Raw genomic sequence first — 9,716 nt, forward strand, 5'->3', positions numbered from 1 at the left:
ATTGTCCATATAGTCATCAACTGGGGAATAGCTAGACAAACTGTGTTATACAGACATAAAAAAGCAATCATCTATGGCTTTAGAAGCAGCTGAGACAAATCCTATTAGAGAATGGAGGAAGGAGAACTCCCTCCCAGCTTTGGGATCAGAGCAGATCTCCTGGTGGAGGTGGCCCCAGACTGATTCTGAAAGAGAATGAAGCATTTCAGTGGAAGGAAGACTTTTCTAGGCTCGTTGGACATTTGGAGACAGAAGGGGGCAGGATGAGATGCAGGAATGAATGGCGAAGCATGCAATGTGGCTGGAACACAGACAGATGAGTCATGTACAGCACCTGTGGCGTTGACATCATTAGTGTGGTACAGATAAAAGGATCTTCGAAGATAGAAATGGCTGATTCCATTGGTGTGGACCTGCCTCTTGTGAGGCAAACTATGGCCCTTCCACTCCAGAGACAATTCTGTGAATTTCTGTGGCCAAAGTAATTCATCTCTTGTAGTTGACTCTCCACTGACGAGCCCATCTACTCTGAACTGGGCGACTTTCAGGGCAATTATTGCTTTTTGGAGCCCTTTACATGCTACTGCCAGTTCCTCGAGGATGAGAATAGTTTAGATTTTGCCTTTATACCCCCACACAGTTCCTGCCTCATTAGAGATACTTAATCAGTGTTTGATTGTGTGATACACGTAAGCAGATTACTTCTGATAGCATCTCCCCCTCTGGAGGAGTCTGAGGAACCTGCCATGACAAGAATTATGGCAACATTTTAGTGGATGTGCCCTTGGAGAGACCTGAGCATCCAGAGACGTCCTTCAGACTGGTCCTGGTCCACTAACCACGTGGCAAGGAGAAGTCTTTTCAAGGAGCTGCATATCTAGAACTGAGACTTGAACATTTTCTCCTTTTTTCTTTACCTGTTCACTGTTAATAAATATGCCCAGGAGGCACAAGAGAGAGAGAGAGAGAAGAGAGAGAGAGAGAGAGAGAGAGAGAGAGAGAAAGAGAGAGAGGAGAAGAAAGAGAGAAGAGAAGAGAGAGAGAGAGAGAAAGAGAGAGAGAGAAGAGAGAGAGAGAGAGAGAGAGAGAGAGAGAGAGACAGAGGAGAGAAGAGAGGAGAGAGGAAGAGAGAGAGAGAGAAGAGAGAGAGGAGTAGAGAGAGAGAGAGAGAGAGAGAGAGAAGAGAGAGAGGCCTTAGCTTTTCCCACAGAGTCTGATGGGTAGCCCTGGGTTCTCTGCTTTATTTCTGTTTTTTGCTCTGGGGTCTTAGGTTAAAGAAATAAAGGGGTTTGATAGGGAATTTCAAAAGATCCAAAGACCAAGTCATCACAAATCCAAGAATTGGAATCCATATCAGATTCTGTAGCTGGCTCAGCATTTGTGCCCCAAGGAGCAAGGAATGACCTTAGGGACCCATCCTAGAGAGAAGAGAATATCAAAGAGGAGAGGATGATCCACAGTGTCAGAGGCTGCAGAGAGGTTATGGAGAATGAGGTTTGAGAAAAGGCCATTGGATTTGGCAACTAAGACATCCTTGGGAAGTCTGGAGCAGGGGTCCCCAAACTATGGCCTGCCAGCCACATGTGGCCCCCAAGACCATGTATCTGGCCCCCAATGCACTTCCGGAAGGGGAACCTCTTTCATTGATGGTCAGTGAGAGGGGCACTGGATGTGGCAGCCCCGCACGTGGTGTTGTTCACGTACAGTACTACTTCCAGTGACATAATCCTTTGCATGGCACCTTGTTCTGAGAGTAACTGAACAAGAACGAGGTGCCACACAAAGGATTATGTGGCTGCAGAATGGAAGACGCCAGCATGGTGAGTGGTGATCTGGGGGAGGGGATTCTGCACTGTGTATCCTGCTGCCCAGTTATGGTTAGGGTTAGGTTTTTATAGTCTGGCCCTCCAACAGTCTGAGGGACAGTGAACTGGCCCCCTGGGTAAAAAGTCTGGGGACCCCTGGTCTGGAGAGTCCACATGAAAGTTGAAAGCCAGACTACAAAGCAGTAAGAAGAGAATGAGAAGAAAAGAAGTAGAGCCCCCTATTGTGAATGACCAGAAAAGGAAGATGAGATAAAGGATGCTGCTGCTGGGGGTGGATGGGTCAACAAGTAGGGATGGAAGAGACGTGGTCATGGTGTAAGTGGAAGGGAAGCCACTAATACACTAGAAGAGCTCAAACATTTCTCTCAGCTTCCAAAGAGGTTGAAATGTCTTTGTAGATCTGGCTTTGTAAGGAAGTCATCCTTTTGCATCAGCTGACCTGGTGGGTCTGATTTCCAGCCTCCAGGATTCCCTTAAATCTCCTTGAGTTGAGCTAAATGACCACGGTAGCAGAATCTCCTCACCAGACAAGCAGGACCTTCATCAAGTTCTCTTCAGGTTTCTTTCTAAAGGGTCAACATGCCAATAGTGAGTCAAAGAATCTGAGGCTCAAAAAGTCAAGGACTTTGACAGTTAAGCTTGACGGACGTCCATCCCTTTGGTAACCCTCTAAACTGAGAATACTCTGGAGGAGTTGAGGGATTGACCTGCGGATAATTCCCTAATCACAATCAATCAATAAATATATATTAAGTGGAGCTGGAGAGGGGCAGCTAGGTGACTCGGGGGATGGAGAGCCAGACCCAGAGAGATGGGAGGTCCTAGATTCAAATGTGGCCTCAATACACTTAGTGGCTATGTGACCCTGGGTGAGTCACTGAACCCCATTTGCTTTTGTTTCTTCATCTGTAAAATGAGTTGGAGAAGGGGATGGAAACTACTCCAGTATCTTTGATGAGAAAACCCCAAATGGCATTATGAAGGGTCAAGACACAGTTGAAACAACTGAACAACAGCAGCAATCCTCTGGAGAAGACAGGAATGGGATTTCTTTGACACATTGAAGGGGAATGTGAAACAGCGATGAAGGAGGACTTGGTGTCAAAAGATACCTGGGTGACAAGAGATGAGGAGGAAGAGAAGAGGAGGAAGAGAAGACAGGGAGCTGCCAGGAAAGGGCTCGATTTTTTTCAGTGAAATAAGACAAGATTCTTAGTTGAGAAGGTGTGTGTGTATGTGGTAGGGGAGAACCCTGAGACCTCTGAAGAGGGATATCATTGTCCTTCATACTCCAAGAGAACCAATGACATCACAATGTTGCGGTCAGGGTACAACGTGTTCATCTGTGGCTGATCAGACCAATAGGAGCTCAGAAGGTCCTATCACAGGTCAGGCACAAATAGTCCATTTGAACATTTGGGCTGGGGATGTCCCTAAATTTTCACATCTCATGTTCCCTTCGTGCTACAGTGATTCTGCTTTGCTCCTGGAGCACCGAGTCTTGATCTGGCCACACCATACTGGGTTGTTCTGTGCCAGTGACTGCCAGGATGTTACCTACCAGCTACAGCTTTATTATGGAAAAGGGCTAAGAAGTTTTCATGGGATTCTCAATGGATGAGGGAGGTATGGTTGACTCATTGTAGACTTTTTGTTTTGTTTGTGGACCCACCTGGGCTGGTAGTTGCTTCATAAATGATTATGATTGGTCTATCTCAATCAAATCTTCGGTAAGGATGGAGTACATGAATTATCCCATCCATTTAGAAAGAATTTCTTTTGTTAGGCAAGAACACCTTCTTAAGTGAGTCAGATGAACAGAGTTCCTTTAGGGAAACCACTTGTTTGCCCTCTGGTATGTTTTGTGCCTGTAATAAATCAACTTGTGGATAAAGAACTGGACTTGGGGGTAGGGAGACCTGGCTTCAAATCCTGCCTGGGACACTTTAACTGTGTGACCCTGGGCAAGTCAAGGAACTTCTCTGTGCCTCAGTTTTTTCATGAGGGGGTGGTATTCCATTGGCCTCTGTCCAGGGTCCCTTTTAACTCTAGAACTAGGATCCTGTGACTTGTGTTGGGTAGATGAAGATATTCTAAGGAAAGAGTTGTTAGAATTTGATTCCTTTTGTCACTAGGGGGAAAAAAAGCATAAAAAAAGCATTTTAACCTCTAGAGGAAAATAGTAAAGATCTTGAAAGAAAGAAAGAAAGAGGAAGGAAGGAAGGAAGGAAGGAAGGAAGGAAGGAAGGAAGGAAGGAAGGAAGGAAGGAAGGAAGGAAGGAAGGAAGGAAGAAAAAAGAAAGAAAAAGAAAGAAAGGAAAAGAAAGAAAATAAACAAGGAAGGAGGGAGGAAGGAGGGAAGGAAGAAGAAAAAAGGAGGGAGGGAGGAAGGAAGGAAGAAAGAAAGAATTTTGAAGCCCCCAAACATCTAATTATTTATTATAATGTTATTATATTAATCCCTGACATGTATCTGGCATTTATAAGAGCTTGTTTTCATAAGTCTTTGGGCCTCTGAACAGCCCTGAGGGGAAAGAGATAGGCAGGGCAGGGCCAGTTATCTCTATTTTACAGAGCCCTAAAAGGGATTTGCCCAAGGTCTCAAGACTAGGAAGGAGGAAGACTAGAGCAAGTTGCCTAATTTTCTGGGGATTAGGAGGGCAAGAAGACCCTCTGGGGTCTTCCAATGTATATTCGGATTGTAAAGACCAGCATAAATAATGAATTCAGAAAGCAAAATCCAAATGGCCCCTTTGAAATCAAGACTTGGCCCTCTTGTCCAGATAGCATTACTCCACCTTGGCCTTTTGTAATCCTATCTTTCCAAGGTTTGGTCAAGTGCCTCCTCCTACAGGAAGTTCCCTGATCTCCTCACCCTCTATTATCAGTACCTTCTGTTTCCTCTCTTTATTTCAAACCTATTTAACCATGGGCAGCCTGGCTATGTGACCTTGCATAAATCATCTACTCTTCTCTACTCTTTTAAGTTGTAGAGAAGGTGCCAACTCACATTCCTGGAGGGAGTTTCCTCATCTGGGAATTCTTTATACCAGTGAAATCACAGGTCTGGTCCTTGTTCTTAATTATATCTACATCTATGTAGTTATGCCTATAGCTATTCATTTCTCAATATCTATCCACCTATATCTATCTCTCCATCCATTTATATATATATTTCTATCCATCCATTCATCCATTCATCCATCCATCTAGCCTATTTTTCCCATGTAAGATCCTTAGTGGTAGAAGTCATGTTCCATGTTTGCCTTAGTACCTCCAGTACCTAGCACGGTGCCTGGCATATAGTCAGTCAGCAGTTATTAAGCACCTACTGTGTGCCAGGCATTGTGCTGAGCAGTAGGGATGCAAGGAAAGGCAAAAACCCAGTTCCTTCCCTTAGGGAGCTCCCAATCGAATGGTAGAGGACAACATGGAGATAATGAGGCGCTGAGAGAAGATATAGACAGTGTAGATGAAGGTGTCTCAGAGGGAACCAGAAAAAAATCTTTCCAGGAGGTGAGAATGGAGTTGAATTTTGAAGGTGGTGAGAGCTAGACAACACCTTTCAGGCATGGGAGAATTTCCAAGCTCCCTGTGCCTCCATTTCCTTCTTCTTTTTTTTAAACCCTCTTCCATCTTGGAATCAATACTGTATATTAGTTCTAAGGCAGAAGAGTGGTAAGGGCTGGGCAATGAGGGGGGGTCAAGTGACTTGCCCAGGGTCACACAACTTTAATGTGTCTGGGGTCAAATTTGAACCCAGGACCTCCTGTCTCTAGGCCTGACTCTCCATCCACTGAACCACCCAGCTGCCCCCTTCCATTTCCTTCTTATTTGTGCATGAGAAGTTTGGGGTAAATGGTTTCTAAGGGCTGCCCCCTCTCTGTGCCCTGAAGAGTGAAGGCAAGAATGGTAGAAGGGAGAGAGACAGAGAGGACAGAGAGAGACACAGGGAGACAGACAGAAATAGAGACAAAGGAGAGACACAGGGAGAGGTAGAGACGGACCCATAGAGAGAGAGAAGGTCAGACACTGGGAGAAACTGAGATAAAGCAACACAAGAAGAGACAGAGTCAGAAAGCCAGAAGGAAGTCGAGGCAGAGAAGACTAGAGAGAGCGCTCCAGGCATGGAGGAAAATCGGTGGGAATGCCTGGAGTAGGGAGATGGCAGTGGCATTGGACTGGACACTATATGGAGAGAGAGCCTGGTGGTTCAGGGGAGTGAGAGCCAGGTCTAGAGACAGGACAGACATTTCCCAGCTGTGTGACCCTGGGCAAGTCACTTAACCCCTATTGCCTAGTCCTTAGTTTTCTGCCTTGGAGTTGTTATTAGGAGAGAAGGTAAAGGTTATATATATATATATATATATATATATATATATATATATATATATATATATATATATATATATATATATATATATATATATACATACCTTATACTACTATATCTATCTATCCATCCATCCATCTATCTATCTGAGGTAGTATAAGGTGTGAAAAGATTGGGAAAGTAGGAGGGGGTCGGGTGATAAAGGGTCCCCCACATATTTTTACTTATTTCACGAGTATTTCCCAGTTACATGTAAAAACATTAACATCCATTTCAGTTGCAAATTCTCTTCTTTGCTCTCCCTTTCCCAGCCGATTCGAGTGTGCTCACACAGAACATTTCCCCATTGGTCCTTTTGCAAAAGAAAACAGACCCGAAAATAAAAAACAAAGTTTTTGAGACGTTTGCTTCCATCTGCCTCCCCCATTCCGCCCGCTTCCTCCGTGGTGGAGGGAGGCGGAGAGCCTTTTGGTTAGGAAGGGCGTGAACAGCCCCACAGGCTTGTAGTTTTCATCTGGAGTTTATTGAATGGGCGCGCGGGGAGGGGGGGGGCGGCACTGGTCAGACTGGCGTCGAGCTGAGGCTGGGACGGAGTGGGGAGAGAAAAGGAAGGAGATGGGGGAGGGGGGATGGCAGCCACAGCAGAGTCGGGAAGGGAGGAGGGTTGGAGGGGGAATCGGGTTTGAGTAGGGAAGGACATTGGAAACTGGAGGTTAATGCCGAGGCTGGGGCTGGCCGAACAAGATCAGAGAAGCAGCAGCAGCGCTGGGCGCTGAGGAGATCCCCAGTGAAAGGGACAAGAGGGCACAGGACTGAGCTGACTCACCGGGACCTGGCTGAAGAAAGAGCAGAAAAGGAGGAGGGAGGAGAAGAGCCTGGATAAAGCAGGGTCGAGGAAATCAACAAACACTGATTAGGCACCTACTGTGTGCCGGGCACTGTGCAAGCACTGGAGGGGAGAGTCTCCAAGAGAAGAAAATGAGGAAACAGCATGATTGAAGCACCTACTGTATGCCAGGCACTGATCAAGGAAGGAAATAGCATTGTTTAAGCACCTACCGTGTGCCACGCACAGAGCTAAGCACTTTACAAATATAACTGAGAGGGTCATAGAGGTCAAGAACAATGGATCAAGAAGCAGAAGTGGAGAGAAGAGAATTGGCTGGAGCTTGGGAGCGCCAGGGGAGGGAGGCTGCGCAGCGGGCTGGCGGCCCGGCTTTGCTGGGGGAGGGTGTACCGCGCCTGGAATAGCCGGAGGCGGGGCTGGGCCGGGTCCGAAGGGCGGAGCGGCGAAACATAGAAGAGCCCGCGTGGCTGGCGCGGGGCAGGGAGAGTGCGCATGCGCGGCCAGCCACCCTGCTGCGGGTCCCGGATGGGGAAGTGCGGGCGACCATAGAGAAGCAGCGGCGGCGGCGGCGGCGGAGGCGAGAGCGGCCTGGCCCTCCCTCGCTCCCTCCCTCGCTCGGCTCAGGTAGTAGCTGCAGCCGCGGTAGCGGCGGCTCCGGGGCGGGGGGGAGGGGCCGGGAAGGCGACGGCAGAGGAGGGTGGGGACGGGCGCCGTTGTGAGCGCGGTCCCGGGGAGGGGGCCCGGTCATGTCGCGATATCCAGTGTCGCGACAGGCGGGATCCTCGCGCGCACTCCTTTATGGGGCGCTCGACCCTTCGACGCCCTTACTTTGTCCCGACGGGGTCGTTCCCGGCGCTCATGTCGCGACAGACCCCCTCTCTACCTTTCCCCCTTATCCTAGAGAAAGAGCCCCTAATTAGGAAACGAGAAGCTTGTGAAGAGTATCCGCTCTCCACCCTGGCCTTGGAACTGGCCTGAGGGCAGGGAGGGGAGAACTGGAGCGCTCCTCCCCCATAGAGCTGCCCTCTGCCCCCCAGGTGGGAAGAGAGCTTCCCTTCCCCCCCCTCCATGGTGGGGGGCTTGCCCCCTTTGGTACTCACTTCCATACCCTACATTGAACTCCCTTTACCACCCCTTCCCTCTTAGGGAGACGTGGAGAGATCTCCCTTCCACCTCTGGGCTCCTTCCTATATCCCCCAGTGAGGACAGTGGCGGCCCTCCCACCCCACTGAGAGAGAGTTGGCTCCTTCCTTAATCCCTGAATGGACAAAGTGCCCTTTCCATGGAGTCCTTCCCAAATCCCTCTGAGAACAACACCCGTCCCTCCCCCCCTCCCCAATTGGGGGCAGAGCCAACCTTTAGCTCCCTAGGTGGAGAGAGCGCCATTCCCATCACTGGGCTTCCTAAATCCCCAAGTGGGGAGAGGACCCTCCGGTAGAGAACCCTTCCAGATCCCACAAAGAGCGCCCCCCATACCTATTCCAAGAAAGGTGAGGCCAGCCTAGGTGAAGGGAGCCTCCTTATCTTAAATCTCCCAAGTGGAGAAGGTGCCCTCCTCAAAGGCATCCCACAAAGAGCCTCTTCATCCCCTCCCCCCTGTTGAGAGGGGCAAATGCTAAGGACCCCCAGATGGGGACAGCTTCCATCTGTGCCACAGATCTGCTCCCTAAATATCCAAGTAGAGAAAGACACCTCCTTTCCCTATTGATGGCCCTTTCCCAAAGTTCTGCCCTTTAAGATTGAGCCCTTCTCCATTCCCCTTTCATACAGAACAAGAGGTAACCTCTAGGAGTATGGAGAATGAGATCCTGGTTTCCCCATCCCCTGTTCCCCCTCCCCAGCTCCTCCTAGGAGAAAGTAGCTATTAGAGCTACCCATGAGCCCTTTGCCTCCCCACTTCTTTCAACCTTCTGCCGTCTTGGGGTTGGGTCAGGTCAGGTGGGGGTGGGGATTTAAGTGGAGGAAATTGCCTCTCTGTCCTTATTGACTACCAGAAGGGAGGGAAACTTCTGTAAGGGGACTGTATCCCCCCTTTCCCCCCAGGAAGCACAAGAAACCCCCATTCTGAGACAAACTCTGCCCTTAAGAAGGAAGTTCTCTGCTCTTCTGAGAAAAGAACTTCCTCTTTTAGTCCTGTGTGTAGAGACCACTCTCCTTGTTATGAGACTGCAGAGTTCTTTTTTTATGGAAAGAAACTTTCTCTTCTTTCCTTCCTCATGAAGAGAGGAAAGACCAATTGCCTATTTTCCCTCATCTTTTCGCTATAGAAGAAATGCTTGGGTTTGGAGTTGGTGACCTTGAGTAGGTCATATCTTTGGCCTCAGTTTCCTGTAAAGTAAAATGAGCGATTTGGACTAGATAGCTGATCCTTAAAGGACACTGTGATCTTTAAATTGAAAAGGCCCTCTCTTTGAGTGATCCAGAAAGAGACCTCCCTAATGGAAATGAAGAGGACTACCCTAGCCCAAAACCTCCCTCCACCTTCTGCAAAGAAGATAGAACTCCACCCCATGGTGAAGGAGAAACAAAGATACCTCCCACTATGTTCCCACAGTGACCCTAGAAGTCGCTGTGAATTTCCCTTCCACACAGCTATCCTCCCATCTCTGAATTTTCATTCTTTTAGCCCTCATTCAATGGGAAGAATGAGACTCCCCTCTGGTGAAACAGCAAAAGGGAGATGTCCCCTCCTTTTTAAAAATTTCTGCCA

At 48.3% G+C, this 9,716-nt stretch overlaps 1 protein-coding gene across 8 annotated transcripts in view; it reads left to right on the plus strand.

Annotated features, from left to right (window-relative positions):
- Positions 1-3,140: 3,140 nt before the first annotated feature.
- The window catches only part of PRR14L (proline rich 14 like), a 72,918-nt gene continuing 66,342 nt past the window's right edge, over positions 3,141-9,716 (plus strand). Inside the window, exon 1 of one of the 8 annotated variants that reach the window (XM_056821448.1) lies at positions 3,141-3,214. The gene's annotated coding sequence lies outside the window, so the exon portion shown is untranslated. Of the gene's footprint in view, positions 3,215-3,240; positions 3,453-7,455; positions 7,631-9,716 lie in introns of those variants that run through there. The other 7 variants (XM_056821447.1, XM_056821452.1, XR_008917266.1 and 4 more) reach the window with 7 other exon arrangements.

The sequence above is a fragment of the Monodelphis domestica genome, chromosome 3 (genome assembly GCF_027887165.1).
Source record: "Monodelphis domestica isolate mMonDom1 chromosome 3, mMonDom1.pri, whole genome shotgun sequence".
NCBI lineage: Eukaryota > Metazoa > Chordata > Mammalia > Didelphimorphia > Didelphidae > Monodelphis > Monodelphis domestica.